The sequence below is a fragment of the Lontra canadensis genome, unplaced genomic scaffold (genome assembly GCF_010015895.1).
Source record: "Lontra canadensis isolate GAN:19392208 unplaced genomic scaffold, GSC_riverotter_1.0 scaffold56, whole genome shotgun sequence".
NCBI classification, from domain to species: domain Eukaryota; kingdom Metazoa; phylum Chordata; class Mammalia; order Carnivora; family Mustelidae; genus Lontra; species Lontra canadensis.
In genome coordinates, this window is record NW_022631050.1 from 2,659,712 (window position 1) to 2,676,766 (window position 17,055).

Consider the following 17,055-nt stretch of genomic DNA (forward strand, 5'->3'; position numbering starts at 1 on the left):
TTATATCCCTTGTCCAACACCCAACATAATCGCACAGATACACATGTTTGTATTTGAACTTAAAATATCTGGATAAGGGCAGGCTGAAGTGGATAAAGTGAGGAGGGAGACGACCAGATGTCTTGTATTTTGCTTCAAACATAATTATTTTGACTGATATTTTTAGGACAAGCATGAAATATCTTTATAATAAATTATCTTTCTAAATAATACTTCCCCTTTTCCTACCCAGATCAATATGATTCTGTTAGGGAGAGCATAGACCTAACAGAATAGGACCAGAAACAGCAGATGGTATATAGTTTTGGAGCAAAGAGTTAAGGAACTTGAGGCTAATTGTGTTGGGTCCTAAATGCTTGAGTACTTGGAAGTCTTTTGGCTGAAAAAATAGAAAACTGACTTACTCTGGATTAAGCATGAAGGGAATTTGTTATCCAAAGTAACTGAAAGTCCATGGGAGATGTCTTTTCCAGGCACAGCTGAGTCCAGGTGCTTAAAGAAACTTCAGAAATATTTCTCTTTTCATATCTTGCCCCTACTTTTCTCTAGCTGGGCTTATTTTCAGGCATCAGAATAGCACCAGCAGCCACAAGCAATATCCTATTGGTTTAGGAACTCCTGTAGAAAGAAAGCTTTCCCTTCCCCCAAATTCTAACAAAGGTCCCAGAGCCACTTTTTTTTGGCCTGACTTCATCCATGTCCCTTTCTGTGAAGAATCACTGATTCTAGGAGCTCTGAGAGTTGTGATTGGCTAGGTCTACTTCATTTTCCCACCTCTAGAGTGTCTTCCTCTGAGAAAGGGAAAGGAACAAAAAGTTTAACGGCTATGCTCAAGGTTATTATCAGAAGGGTAAATGGATTATGGTCAGGAAAACACCAATAGAAAAGTTATGCTAAGGGATTTGCAGATATGAGGAATGAGGACATAAAATCTTTTTTAATCCCTTGGCATGAGTGAGAAATGAGAGGATCCAGCTAACGACACACAACTACAGTGTGGGGGAATGGCTGGATGGCTGCATGAGTGACAAAAATGACCTCAGAGACCATAGTAGATGATGAATTATTCATAAGAAAGCACCTCTCTGGTTGTTTTTAAGAGAATGAAAAAACAATCCATGTTGCAAGATACAAATGCATATTCCCAAAGTAGGTAATTTGTTCATATGGAAATCTTTAATTACTGGGGGAATAAGAAGACTTGTGTATGAGATGATACAAAGACCCACTGTCATTAAAACACTTAACTCTTTTTTTTCCTTTAAATTCATCAGGATGTGCTCTGCTTATCTGTGAGCAGCAATCTATCTTCCCAGATTTTTGTTTCTTTCTAGTTCCTTCTCCATTCCACCCCTATTACTGAGTCACTAACACAGCGTTATTTTTACTGTATAAGGCAGAGACTTGTTACGTGAGATATGTTTCCATTTGTCATATGCTTTACAGTGAATTTTGAGTCCGTGTCTTTATCACCTTGGTTTCAGTTTTGAATGCTTTCTTCTCTATTTCCCAATGTTGGTTTCAGCACTGGCAGGAGCTTTGCTGTAGGGGCTAAGAATCATGTATCTGCTAAAGCATTTCTCATAAGTGAGTGTGCCAAAAACAAGTGTGAAAGACTGAAACACACCACACACAATTATGGGATAGAATCTAGGCTTATCCACTGCCTCACTATACCCACTGCCACCACTACTACCTCATCAGATAAGATGATGGTTCATTAAGACTTGGCATATTTTTACTACTTATTACAGTTTAGGTTATATAAAATATTACCCATTACCTAAATTAATTACAGGGAATGGCTACACCATGCTCACATCTTTGAATTCTTCACTGCCATAATTTTCTTTCTAGATACCTGTTGTGGAGGGAATGTGGGATGGAGTGGCAAGAGCTTTAAGACTCCTTTCATCATTTTTAAAACTGATGTTCCAATGTAACTATGATTCTGTGAATTCATTTAAAATCTAGCTTCACGTTATTCCTCAGTGAAAATCTGTAACACCCTCTTGCCACAACCAAGGTATTACTGTTTTTTGGAAAATATACCACAGCATGTTTGCTTGAGTATCATGAATAATTAAAAATAAAATAAATTTGTCAAAATTAATGAACACATTTTGCTTTGTGAGCTATTGTCCTTTATTTTTAAATCATATTTCTATATGATACACTGTAAAAATACTCTAATAGTAATGCTTCTTGTTATTATTTATTAATGGCAAGTGGATGCCACCCAGCATTTTATATGCTAATACATTTGGCCTCAGTTCTGGCTCCAACTTTTCTTTTACCAGATGGGCAGTTTTGGACAAGTTTTAACCTCTCTAAGCCTCAGTTTTCCTTTGCAAAAAAGAAGAAGCTAATATTATTTACTCAGCATATATGGCAGGATTTTCTAAAGATTGATCATAGCAATGTAGATTAAAGAATTTTGCTAAATTATAAACTACATATAATTTTAAAATATAAAGTATATACAGCTATAGGATATGATTGAACGCAGACCATAAACTCTTTAAAGGCAAAGATTTGGTCTACTTTGTTTATAACAGTGCTTGACATAAGAGATATTCAATAAATACTTGTAAATGAATGAATAAATGACTCGTCCTGGACTGCTTAACATTAGGTCAGTATTATGGATTAAATTGTGTCCCCCCAAAAGATATGTTGAAGTTTTAAAACTGGAACCTCAAAATGTGACTTTATTTGGAAATAAAGTCTCTGTCGATGTGATTGAGTTAAGATAAGGTAATATGGATTAGATTGGGCTCTAATCTATTGACTAGTATTTAAGAAGAAGAGAGAAATTTGGATTCTGGAACAGAGGAGATCCTCTGAAGACAGAGGCAGAGATTGGAGTGATGCATTCACAAGTCAATGAATGCCAGCAACCACCAGAAGCTAGAAGAGTCAAAGAAAGCTTCTCCCCTAGAGCCTTCAGAGAGATCATGATTCCGCTGACACCTTGATTTCATACTTCTAGACTGAGACAGAACACATTTCTGTTGTAAGCCACCCAGTTTGTGATACTACATTAGCAGCCCTGAAAAACTGATATGGTCAGGATCATGAAAGATGTGGCAATGTCTGTGATGATGTAGGGGATCGCTATTCAATCTCTGTCTTCATATTCAGAAATTTTATTTTGGAGAGAATTTGATTTACTTTGAATTATATGAATACCTGGAATAATTTATTATAACAGAGGTTTCTTTATTATTGTAAGGGAAAATAGCAATATTTAATAAGCATTAGATAGTAGTAATTATTCTGCCATAGACAATACAATCTTAAGCCTAGACAACTGTCTAAATCTTCTGTTTTCTGCCAATCACTTTCATCTAAATCATTTCTCAACATATGCTACTTAGGTGTTACTAGATCTACAATATAATTACCGAAAGATATAGGGTCAATTATTACATAAGTTATATTTCCAGATACCTGCCCTTTCTGAAAATGTTTTTCTTTACCATATGTAACTTTCTGGCTACAGTTTTTCATTTGCATAATTTGTATCATTAACTACTACTTGCCTATAGAGCTTATTAAATTTGATTTTTTTTTATGTTATGGTGCAACTCCATATCAAAATACTTGTTGAGCACATAGATATTTGAAGACTGGAGCAGTCTTCTCAGCCAGATTGGTTTTGGTCCACAGATTTTATGGAGCAATATCACTGGCGCATCTATGCTGTGGATATGACTGAATCACAAATGATGGCATTTGTTATTAAGGTAATTTAAAGCCCTGTATCAACAATTTTGCAGTCATCATTGAGATACAATCTTTCCCCCTTTTCTCAATGATAAAAAATGTACCTGTGATTCAGAAGTTATTCTTATGAGGTACTCCCAACTTTTCAATTTAGTCTTTATATAGAAACACATATTTTATATTAGAATATCCCCCAACGAACAGCTTTCTCTTTGCAAAGGCACTTCTGAGTTATTATACAAATATAAAAAGTTTTCCATAGGCTCATCATAGGACAGAATTTATAGAAACTTCTTCTATCTGGGTATCCAATTAATATTCAAGGACATTTCAAATATGCCAAGATTTGTCATGAATTATGCATTCTTTTAGATTCCTGTAATCTCTACTTTCTTTGAAATATGTGCCATAAATCTTGCCCTGATTTCTCCAGTTTTTGATATAACATTTTTATCCAAATCAATTTTCTGTTCTAACTTTTTTCAGGGAGTAAAGAAAGTACGACGATTTGCTAAAATTAGAATGAAGCTTTTAAAAAATCTCAGAATGCCTTAAGTTACACAAAGTTGTTTTTGCTATTTTTCTTTATGTGTATAGGTGCCAGTGTTGTGTACTGGAATTTTATTTTTTAAATTTTTGTGCACAGGATTTTCAGTGGTCTGCTGAAATGTATTAGGTTTCATTTCATTGGTCAGAAAAACAATAATCCTCATGCCAGTATCTAGGCTGACCCAATTAAGCTGCTCCATTAAAAACATTGCATATTATTGTATTTTTGTCCCATAAACATCAAATAGTGGTAAGACTTTTTTTTTTTTTTTCATGATATCCTGGAGTCATCTATTAATCTATGCTTGGAAGTCTAGTCAATGCATTTGTGCAAGATATTCCAATAAAAACAGAGGCAAAGACTGTGTCAGATAGAGTGGGAAGAGAATTTTATAATATATTAATATGAGTCTTGATTTCTTTTTTAAAATAAACATTGCCTTGATAATATTTGCTGCAATGTTATTATTCAAAGAAAAATTAATAGCATCTGTATTTTGGCAAGATAATTTTTAAAAAAATTACCTGTCTGGGAAATTTTTGGATACTGTCTCCAATACAATTTTTTACTTTTTGTTCTACCCAATCAATGCTGAAATAAATGAACCTCTGCTTCATTTCCTCATTTTTGGAACCATATCAATAGATCAAAGAAATTAGAGATGCTTTCATTAAACTATTATTCTGACTGAAAAATATAATATTCCTAGTAAATTTAAAAAAAAAATCATTAGAATTTAGCAAATGGGGGTGTGGTGCCTGGGTGGCTCAGTCAGTTAAGTGTCTGACTGGATCTCAGCTCAAGTCTTGATCTCAGGGCCATGAGTTCAAACCCTGCATTGGGCTCTGTTCTGGGCATGGAGCCTACTTAAAAAAAAAAAAAATTGAATTTAGCAAACCAGATTTTAAAGACTTATTTTAAAGACTTACAGACTTTTGATACAGGAAAAAAAATCTCAACTCATTTGATCACAAAAGTAATAGTGAAAAATATATTATGCAGTTACATTTTTGTAAGACTTTGTTTTGTTTTGCTTATAAGAACTTTTCCATTAAATTGATTGTCTATCCTTAAGTCACCTCTGTTTTATCATTTCTCCTTTTCCTATGGTATATAACTATTTATTCAAAATGTACACTGCTTAAAGTTAAACCAAAGCCAAAACCAAAGCCAAAATTTCTCACATCTAACTCCTAATTTTCAACCCAATTTTTTTTAATAATTTTTAATTTTTTATTAACATATAATGTATTATTAGCCCCAGGGGTATAGGTCTGTGAATCGCCAGGTTTACATACTTCACAGCACTCACCATAGCACATACCTTCCCCAATGTCTATAACTCCAACACCCTCTCCTACCTGCCTCCCCCCAGCAACCCTCAGTTTGTTTTGTGAGATTAAGAGTCTCTTATGGTTTGTCTCCCTCCCGATCCCATCTTGTTTCATTTATTCTTTTCCTACCCCCCCAAGCCCCCACGTTGCCTCTCAACTTCCTCTTATCAGGGAGATCATATGATAATTGCCTTTCTCTGATTGTCAACCAAATTTTACAGGTATTCATTCCCAGTAACAGGTGAAAGAGTGGTTTTCAAAATTTCCTCTCCAATTCTTCATTGTAGCAGATCCTATATCAAAATCCATTTCTCCTTCCTGTTGCCTTTTTGCACTGGTGTTCCTCTTGATTGCCACTCTGCCCCATTTGACCTTTTCCTATTTTTATAAAACTCCCAGACTTAAATACATTTAAATAACTTGTCCAAAGTCACAAAACTGGTAAGTGTTGACACCAGTCTGTCTAACACCTAAACTCTTACTCTTTCTACTATTTCAAAAAGTACTCCAGCAAGAACGATTCCATCCATATACACTCATGAGTTTGTTGGCTATTCAAAGTAAATTTGTTGTAACAGCACTTCTTAAGCTTTCATGTATGTACAAATAAGGTAGGAATCTTATTAAAACTACAGATTCTGATTCTGGAGGTCTGGGGTGGGACCTGAGATTCTGAATTTCTCATGAGCTTCCAGGGGATGCAAAGACTGCCATACTTTTAGTAGGAAGACCTTGTAAGGCCCAGCAGAGGTTGGAGGTTAGCTAACCTATTATCCAATTTTATTCGCTATTTTTCCTACAAACAGTTTTCTGTTTAGTGTTTATTATCTTATTATTGCTAAATATTTAAAAATGATGATCACAATGAGTCATTTTAGATTTATTGTTATAATAAAATAAATGAGACTCAAATAAATTAATATTCAGAATTATTAGCCAATCTGTCAGTTCCTTGTGTCCTTTTTCTTTTGTAATGGAATTGGCAGAGCCATCATTAACAGAAAAAATGAATTGAGTATTATCTACTTCAACTGGCCATTTTCTCAAGAGAAAAAAGGAGGGTCAAGTGGACAATTTTGAACATGTACTATCTCCTGTCTCTTCCAATATTTTTATCCAGGTGAAAACAGGTATGAGGAATATGAACAGCCTTGAAGGAGAAGCAGTTCAACCTAGGGCAGACAGAAGAGCAGGTATGAAAGCAGGGAAGGGGCTATCCTCAAAGAAGCATGAGGTGGCAGCAGGTAAAGGTGGGGGGGAAGAGCTTTAAGAACCAGATAAACCTAAGTTGGAACAATGGCTTACTCTGTTCACTGGGCATATGACTTTGGGCAAGTCATTGATCCTGGTTGAGCTTAGTTTTCTAATCAGCAAACATTTATCTGGCAGTGTTGTTAAGATTAAGAGAATAATGGATGTAAAAGGACCTGGTATTATAGTAGGCAAGACACAGTTTGATTTTTTGCTGTATCTGTCTGAAGGTGAGCTGCTAAGTGCTGATTTTATGCACACAGCCTTGAGGAGGTTTCCCCAGCTTTTTAGCTCATGCTTCCTCCCTGGAGTTTTGTCTAGTTGTCTTCAGCCCCAAATAATATTAAAAAATGGGGTCTAAAGGAATTAATCTGATCTTAGACAGGGCACTGTCATGGTATCTGAGTCACCTAATCTCCTACTTACATTTGCACATATATTATGATACTATGGGTCATAAATATTTTACCGATTAATGCAGTTGGGACTGGACCCATCCCTATAGTCATTAAATCAAGTCTGTTTGACTTGGTCACAAAGCATTATTTGACATACTTATGCAAAATAAATTTTGCAATGCTTACTTTACAATATAGAGAGAAGTCTGAAACTTTAAATAATGAGTAACCGAAATTCTGAAAATAATGAATTCCATCCTTTTTAAAAGCAGATCGTGGTGAATTTCTATTAGCATTTGACATTTAGATCTATAGTCATACTTAGCATGAACAAGGCTTTTCAGCACCCAACCTCTGCTTTCTCAAATCCATGATAACTGAAGGTAGTCTTTCAGATATCTTTTGGATGCTGTTTTAACTGATAAGCAAAGGGGAACAAAGAGCAGGGTTGAGGTAGAAAGCTGGATCTAGGAGTCATTGGTTCACCAACACAGCAAAGTGATGAGAATTTTCCTATAGATACTATTTGGGAAGATAATGGGGTTGCTTTTCAACCTCTGGATTAAGGGATTTGAAGTGGCATAATCTTTCTGGGGAGGTATGTCAAGTTCTATAGTGGAGATGGCACCAGGGTCCATTAGAGCTTATTGTCTGTGAAAAGCAAGTGTTTCTAGGTATCCAATAGCAAAATCACTAAAAAAATTTCCTATCTCTAATTCATTGATTTCTCTACTTCCTTTACATCCATTATTCCTTACCTTCCTTCATCCCCATGATTATTAGCTTGGATTCCACTGCCCAATGCCACTACTATTTCCTCTTCAATCACATCTTCATGGAAAAATCCCATCTTGAAAGAATCCTTCATTCATCTTTGCTGAGCCTTCACTAAAGCAGCTAGGTAGATGGCAGAGAAAAATTACATCCCCAGGCTAACTTACATTGCTCATTTCCCTCAACTGTGTCCTTGATACTGCCCAGAAATCTATTCTTCCAATAAGCTTGGTCACCCATCCATAGTAACTAGCAGATCATAACTTTTCTCTCATTCTCTGACCTTTCCTCCTTTCCTCCTATCATGGCCATTTTCTGTTAATGTTGTTGCGTGAGAAATCCTAAAGAAAATATAAGTTATCTGCAGTTAGGAGAAGTTAAGAGCTTCCCTATGCTTTGTCACCAAATCTACAATGTATTTTCCTACTCCATTTCCATCCCTTTTTCCTGGATGGCTCCTGTTATGCGCTGAATTGTGTCCTCCCAAAACTCACATTTTGAAGTCCTAACCCCTAGTACTTAGAATGTGACTGTATTTGGAGATAGAGCCTTTAAAGAGGTAATTACGGTAAAAAGAGATTACATGGGTGGGCCTCCATCCAATATGACTGGTGTCTTTTTTTTTTTTTTTAAGATTTTATTTATTTGACAGAGAGAGAGAGATCACAAGTAGCCCTAGAGGCAGGCAGAGAGAGGGAAGGGGAAGCTGGCTCCCCAAGGAGCAGAGAGCCCGATGCAGGGCTTGATCCCAGGACCCTGAGATCATGACTTGAGCTGAAGGCAGAGGCCCAACTCACTGAGCCACCCAGGTGCCCCTGGCTGGTGTCCTTTTAAGAAGAGAATGTACAGATCAAGGAGTGATCATGTGACCATGTGACAACACAGTGAGAAGATAGCCATTGCAAGCCAAGGAGCAAGGCATTAGGAGAAAATAAATCATACCTAAACTGCAGAGCTGTGAGAGAATGAATTTTTGTTGTTGAAACCACTCAGTCTATGGCATTTTGTTGTGGTGGCCCTAGCAAACTAACACAGCCTCATTCAAGACTCAGCTTAAGTGTCTCTTAAAAGAAAATACAGTCCAATCTAAATAAGCTTTTGAACATACTATATTTTTCTCCATAGCATTTATCACAATTGGCAATGATATATAGATTTGTTTATGTCTATCTTCCTTCATAGAGTTTAAGATCTTGAGTAAAGAATGGAACTAGTGGTAGCATCAAGGGATGGGAAGGTAGCTATCCCCCCTCTATTATTTCCCTATGTTTATTTGATATGGATAATTGGAATTTTGTCAGTGCTGAGTCAAGTGTGCAAAAAACACTCGAAACAAGTTCTCTGTCCTCATTTCAACAAGTTTTTACTTCTAAATCTCTTTTACATAGAAATTGTATACACAGAAATTATAAAACTGATTCATGTCTGTAATTCACTGCTATATTCCTAGGACCTAGCACTATACCTGATACACAGCTCTTGAACAGTAAATTTTTCGGGAAGGAAGGAATGAAGGATGGACGGAAGGAAGAAAGGAAGGGAGGGAGGTAAGGAGGGTGAGAGGAAAAAGAGGAAGTAGTTGTGACTGTAAGGAAAACCAATACCTGCCAATAGAGACATCTCAGATATAGCTGATGTGAAGTGAGTAGACAACTTTCCATTTAGGGGTTTTTAACATGGAGTTTATTAACATCATAGGCCTATTAAATTCCTTGTGATCAAGGACTAACTGAGGGATCTGGAGTTTCATTAGGTAGCTGGTTTGCCTGGTTCATCCTGTTCGTTTCACCTCTGAATGTATTATAATTTATTAAGCACTGTGGTGATTAATTTTACGTGTCAACTTGACTGGGCTACAGGGTGCCCAGATATTTGTTGGAAACATTATTCTGAGTGTGTTTGTAGGCTGTTTGCAGATGAGATTAATATTTAAATTGGTAGAATGGGTAAAGTAGAGGACCCTTCCCAATGAGGATGGGTATCATACAACCCACTGAGGGCCTGGATAGAACAAAAGATAGAGTAAGAGAAAATTTGCTGTGTCTGACCAACTGTCCTCAAGCTAGGACATCAGTTTTCTGCCTTCAGACTTGGACATGGGCTGGAATTGACACCATTGTCTCTCTCTAGAATCCAGCTTGCTGACTATGATCCTTGGACTTCTCAATTTCCATAACTGTGTAAGTCAATTCCTTATAATAAATTTCTTTGTATTTATCTGTACATCTTCATCTATCTATATATTATATATTTTATAAATAAAATATTCATTCTGTTTCTCTGAAGAACCCAGTCTAATAGCACCTAGCAGATATTTATGGATTCTTAGAGATGAAAAGGGGAATTGTAGAAACTATTTTATTCCTCAAACCATTACAATATGATAGCCATCTGAGTGAGTTCTTACAATTTGAAACAGATTGTGTAAGTCAGTGTTTACCAATGCAACAAAAGTTCTTGGGAATTTTATGTGGAATGTTCCATTGTATGCATTTCTATACTATATATTTCTTCATAATGAAGCTGCTAGGTTTTTATCAGTTCTTTTTTAACTTTTTATTATGAAAAATTTTAAACATATACAAATATAGAGAGAATAGTATTATAAACCCTCATGTACCCATTAACCCAGCTTCAACAATTATCAACTCATGACCAACCTTATTTTATCCTCCTCACTCTGATTATTTTGAAACAAATCCCAGACATCATATCATTTCATGAAAAAATGCCAAACAGCTAATTTACAAATATATTTTTAGAACACAATCCTCTACTGATTTTTTTTTTAAAGATTTTATTTACTTTTTTGACAGACAGAGATCACAAGTAGGCAGAGAGAGAGGAGGAAGCAGGCTCCCCGCTGAGCAGAGAGCCCAATGTGGGGCTCAATCCCAGGACCCTGAGATCATGACCTGAACCGAAGGCAGAGGCCCAACCCACTGAGCCACCCAGGTGCCCCTCCTCTACTGATTTTAGGATTGCCTTGTATTTCTACTTTGAATTGAATAATGGATTTATTAATTTTCTATTCTCTTTTCCTTACGGACATCCTCCTATGTATGGAGAAGAAGTAAATCACTTTGCCAACTACTTAGCCACATTATTTTATTTAGGTAGGCAGAATATGAGTAGAGAGTCAAACTTGGCTTGTTACTAAGTATGTGACTTTGGTAAGATTTTAGCTGTCTTTGTCTCAATTTCTTCATCCCTAAAACAAGAAAATAGTTGAGGAGTGTACCTGTGACATGCACTCTTTATAATAATAAAATGTTATTATTATTATTACTATTATTTCATGTGAAAACCAGAGCTAGAATACTCAGGTGAAAGTGATGACTTATCTGTAATTCTTGTAGTTACTAGTAACTACAATAGCTGAGTATATAGCAGGTGCTCAGAAAATGTCACCAAGAAGGAAAGAAGTCACCTTTTCCTCTTTCCATCTTAGAGAATGTCAGGTGTCCTCATGTACCCTTATAATAGCTTTTCCCTGTGTCAAGGGGATAACAGTGCAGATTGATCTCCTCTCTAATGGTGGGTGCGCAGACTCTCAGCTTACATCTGGTGATAAATAATGAGGCAAGCTAACAGATCCAGCCTGCAGTCAGTTATTCCAGGTCCATGTTTCTTAGTCTTCCAAGGGACCCTCATTAGGGACTTAGGAAGCCATAGAAATGAGAGAAAAATGGAGAAATAAAGAAAAAAACAATTCCATCTGTCAAAATGATGATGGATGCTGTCCAAACCTGTGAACAAAACCTGAAGTGCTAATTCTATGCACTGCTGATGCCTTTAATTATGCAACTTTGACAGATGGAATGATTGTTATGCAGTTTTTATTTAAGAAGCTCATGCAAAACTGCCGTTTTTGTGCCAAGGGTAATCAGTCACATTAAAGAATTTGCCAGAAAGTAAACTCTGCTTTATTTATAGCTTACTAGGTCCTAATTATGCTTCATAAATGGACAGTATATAATAAAACAAACACAAAATATACATGACTGTAAATTACTACACAGCAGTTACATGTCAGAATAGGCAGTCATTTCAAACCACGTAATATTTTCCTGTGAATATGCAGTAAACACACTCCAGGTCATATCTTGTTGAGACAGAATTCCAAAGACCTGAAATAATGTTTTTCCTTAGTCTTAGCTTCAGTAGGACCTTCAGAAAGTGACAGAACGATCATTGTTTGCCTTATATATATATTCCTCTTAGTGTAGTTCATACATATACGTGCTTGTCTAATTACAAGGATTTTCACCAGCCCCTTCTGCTAATTTCCTGCAGTGTGCTTTTAGTGTCACCTGCATTGGTGTCTCACTTAGCCCCAAAATACATCTTAATAGATTTTTAGTTTCTTTCCTCTGGTATCCTTGCCTCAGTGAGGCTGTATTCCTTTTATCTTCTCCTCAATCTCCTTATCATGGCCTTTTTCTAAAAAGGAGACCTAGATATCCAGGATCCGGAGGGGACCTTGGATATATAATCTCTGTGTGGTTACTAAGCTGTTAAAGCTATCCTTTTGGTTCCACAGCTACCACTCAATCTAAGCCTTCATCATCAAGCTATTGTAGGTCCATGGCTATAGCCTCCTCAGTTCTCTCTCTCCTGACTTAATCTATACACTCTTGAAAGATGATTTTCTTAAAGCACAATTCTTACACATTTCCCCTGCTCAAGACTCTTCAATGAAACTCTTGCCTCTAGTGCAAAGCCTAAAGCCTGGCATACAAGCGCCTCATGACCTGGCCCCAGTCTATCTTTCCCCACTTTTCCTTCAGCTTACGAATGCATAGTCTCTGCCCTAACTGTATCAGACAGTTTACCATTCTCTGGCTTCTCTCTTCTAAGCTTCTATTCCTTTGCACATTTCCATTTATTTACCTTAAACACCTTTCTAAATCATCTTTTACTCTTTGAACCCTAGACTTCCTTTCCAGTTAAGGCAAGACAACTCCTCCAACATGTTCACCCTCAGTGCAGTTTTGAACACGGGCTTTGCATATGGGTATTACATTATCTGGCATTTGGAATATTCTAAATTGTTATTTTTCATTTTCATATTTCAAGCTTTTTTCTTTTCCAATAAAAAAGTTTGTTAGCTTCTCCTGCAATAAAGAAGCTAACAAACTAGCTAGTTAAAATAATTTAGCAAAGTTGCTAGTTAATATAAAATATCTATATCTATGTCTATATATAGCTTTCTAAATTATAAGCTACTAGAGTTTGGGACTCTGAGATAAAAATAGTATAACATAAGATTATGAGAATTAGCCTCTACCAGATTAAAACTCTGATCCTGGTACTTGCTAGCTATGTGCCACTGGAGGAGGTACCTAAACTCTGTGAACCTCTGTTCCTCCACCTATAAAATAGAGATAATAGTCTTTTATCACATAGGGCTGTTGTAAGATATAAATGGCATAATAAATCAAATGTGCCCAGTAAATTATAGCTATTAGGATATAAAATTATCTTGTATTTTTACTGCTGAGCACAGTGACTGGCAAATAGTGGGCATTTAATAAATAATGATTGAACTGAACTGCATTTATGGTAACAGCATTTACATCAGCCTACCACCACTCTTGATGGTTGACGATGAATCTTCCCAACTTAGTTGAAATTTTTAACATCAAAGATAAGGTTTGTTTTAAACTAGTCAGTATGTAAAAATTAATATTATAAACTTTTATATCATTTATTAATAAAATAAAAATATTTTCAGTTATGAACATGTGGATTTCAGTTGGATGTAGACCTTTATGTGTTTAAGTGATGGAAAATCTTCTTGACAACCCAGTTAAGATGTACTTGCCAACATTGTGAATTGAATACAATAGAAACAAGTGTCATCTAAATTTCAGTAAAAGAAATAGTTGCTAAAAGAAAAGAAAGTATTAGAAAAGTATGGGAAGGAGGAAAAGATTTTCAGAACTTGGGGAGGCAGGTTGGTATAATGGAGACAAAAAAGACTGAAGATAAGTGTTAAGTTCAATTTTTTATCCACAGCTGGCCTTTCACTTTAGACTGCTATTTGTAAATTGAGGGGGTTAAAATAGACCATAATTTCACAAACTTCAGTCATTTATGAACCACCTTGATGATTTTTGCCATATCTGAATACCATGTAAGTTATTGTTCATGTAATGTTTTATTTAAATTGACTCACTTTTACTTTATTCAAATACAGTTATTATAAAAGGAAATGACATGTCACTGTCTTAAGTAGAAAACTAGAATTAGATGCCACAAATAATTACTGTAAAAATAAACAAAAAAGAGCTATATTATTAAAAGAAAATACATTAGCTAGATAAAGTTTCCTAGTAAAAGATTTGAGCCTGAATCAGATCTTATTTTGATAAAAAAGTAAACGATCAAGTGTTAGATAGATGTTAAAGAAAAAACAGCACAAAAATAAGATATCCTCATTCATGTAGTCCAAATATATTGAAAGAAAATTGAAAAGGAAATGACTTCCTCACTGGGTCACTCACTGTAGTGATTGCCATGCACCTACTATCAAACTCTTTTGGACTCTCAGCAAGGTTGTGGACTCCCACTAGGTAATCTAGATTACATTCCTCACATTCAATCACACTTAACATGTGGTGAACAAAGCAGAAATGAAAAGTTTGTACCAAAGATTATAGCCCAGGGTACAGTATGACAAAATACTTATGGTTACATGATAGTTTTATTTTCTATTGATAATTTCATGTGACAATTTTAAACTCTCAGTGTGTTTGGAGAATCTCTGAATGATCTCAGTAATCATTTAGGCAACCATCACAAAACCAGCCTTTGAAGCCTGCTTCCCTCCACAAGCAACAAAACACTTTATCTCACTTGATAACCAGTGGGTAAGAAGAAATGGGTATTGACTTTGGAACCAATCTAATTAAGTTCAGATTCAAACTCATCACTTTCTAGGGTGTGTGTCCCTGCGAAAAATTGTTTAATCTCGTTTATTTCTTGAGTTGTGTTGTGGGAGGTCACTGATTGGATGTGACTCTTGGCTACTCCCTGAGCTGGACCATGGCAACTGAAGGCTCCTCAACTCCTTCCCTTCTCTTTGAAATATGGGTTTTGCTTGCCTTCCCTATTCCCAGATGCTGCCCCCAGGACATAGCCTTGAGATAGTGATGTAGAGCTCAAACCATCTGGGTGGCATATGTGACTGAACCCAAGTAAGGCCTATACATAAAATTATAAGATTTGGTGGGTAGGTGCAAAGATCTACTAATCTTGTGGCCTTCCAAGACAAGCCTCATATGTAAGTCCCTTGCTTATTAAACCTGTCACCTGCCAACCTGGAAGGGCTTGCCTCTTTTTTCAGTCTCCCTCGGCCATCTATGTCTGGGGCCAGTTTCGGATTGCACCTGGGAAATCCCCAAAGAGCTTGTGAACCAACAGGGTGGTCTTCAAAGATGGTGACAAAGCAGGTTCCTGAACTCCCCTTCTCCTCCAAATGTACAATTATACATGGAGAAATTCCTTTTGTAAGAAATTCAGAAATGGAATGACTCCTACACTTTGAGAGAATGAGAAAATACCCACATCAAAACAGGACCTTCAAGGCACTAGTACCTCCCTGGAAGGAGCTTCTACACATATTTGCACCCTAGCTCCCCAGGGACAGTCCCTAGACTGCCCTGCTTCCACTGCCAATGGGACTTCCATTCAAGACTCCCATAGGATTGTGTAGCAAGAAGCACTTTTTATTCTTTTCTTACTTAAAGAAATGTTTATTTTTTAAAATTTTTTATTTCAATTCAATTAACATATACTCATTATTAGTTTCAGAGGTACAATTTAGTGATTCATTAGTTACATACAATACCCATTGCTCATTACTTGAAGTACCCTCCTTAATGCCCATCACCCATTTCCTACATCCTCTCTCCCACCTCCTCTCCAGAAACCCTCATTTTCTGTCCTATAGTTAAGTGACTCTTACGATTTGCCTCCCTCTCTGTTTTCATCTGATTTTATTTTTCCTTCCACTCCCCTATGTTCTTCTGTTTTGTTCCTTAAATTCCACATATGAGTGAAATCATAGGTTGTCTTGCTCTGACTGCAGTATTTCACTTAGCATAATACCCTCTAGTTCCATCCACCAAAGAAGTACTCCTTAACTGGCTACCCCTCCAGGGCTGAGTGAAAAGGGAACAGGCAAAAATGCTTGGCTCTCAGAATTTCCCAGGGAGAGGTCTATTTGCATACTTAAAAGCTCTTGCCTGAGGGTCAAGCTTCTAATTTAACACACACCTATGGTTAACAGAGATTCTCCCAAGGGACCAAGAGAGCTGGGAGATTCCCTTCTGCCCTTTCCTTCTAGCTTAATCCAAGTCACTAGTACCTCTCTGGAAAGAGTTTATACAAAGTTCTGGCACACCAGATTTTAAGACCGCTTTCTGAGGGATGGGCCCCCAGATTGCCTGGTTTTGATAGCTAGTGGGGCTTGCTTTCAGCAGTCCCACAGAACTGAAGCAAAGAAGTTCTTAAAGGCTCAGAAACATCCCCTTCCCCCATGGCTATATACCTAGGCCTAGAGCACAGGGAGCAGGCAAAAATGCCAGCCTCCCATTTTCTACATAGAAGGAGCCTAACTACTTAGTTTACCAGCTGCTGCCAAACAGTCAACTTATAAGCAGTCTGCATCTAAGTGTCAGCTTCAGTGTTCCCCTCTGGGACATACTCTCTAGGCATACTCTCAACTACAGTGTTCCCCTCTGGGACATACTCTCTAGGCATACTCTCAACTACAGTGTTCCCCTCCAGGCATACTCTCAACTACTGGGTGCCACTAAGAACAAAGGGGCATCTTGGACCATCATAAAGACATTTACAGAACATTCCTTCAAACACCAGTGGAATATACGTTCTTCTCAAATGCCCATGGCCAAGCATGAAATCACATAGTGTGATGCTTCTCACTTTGTTCTTCTTTCTCAGGATTCCTTTGGCTATTTAGAGACTTTTGTGGTTTCATACACATTTTACG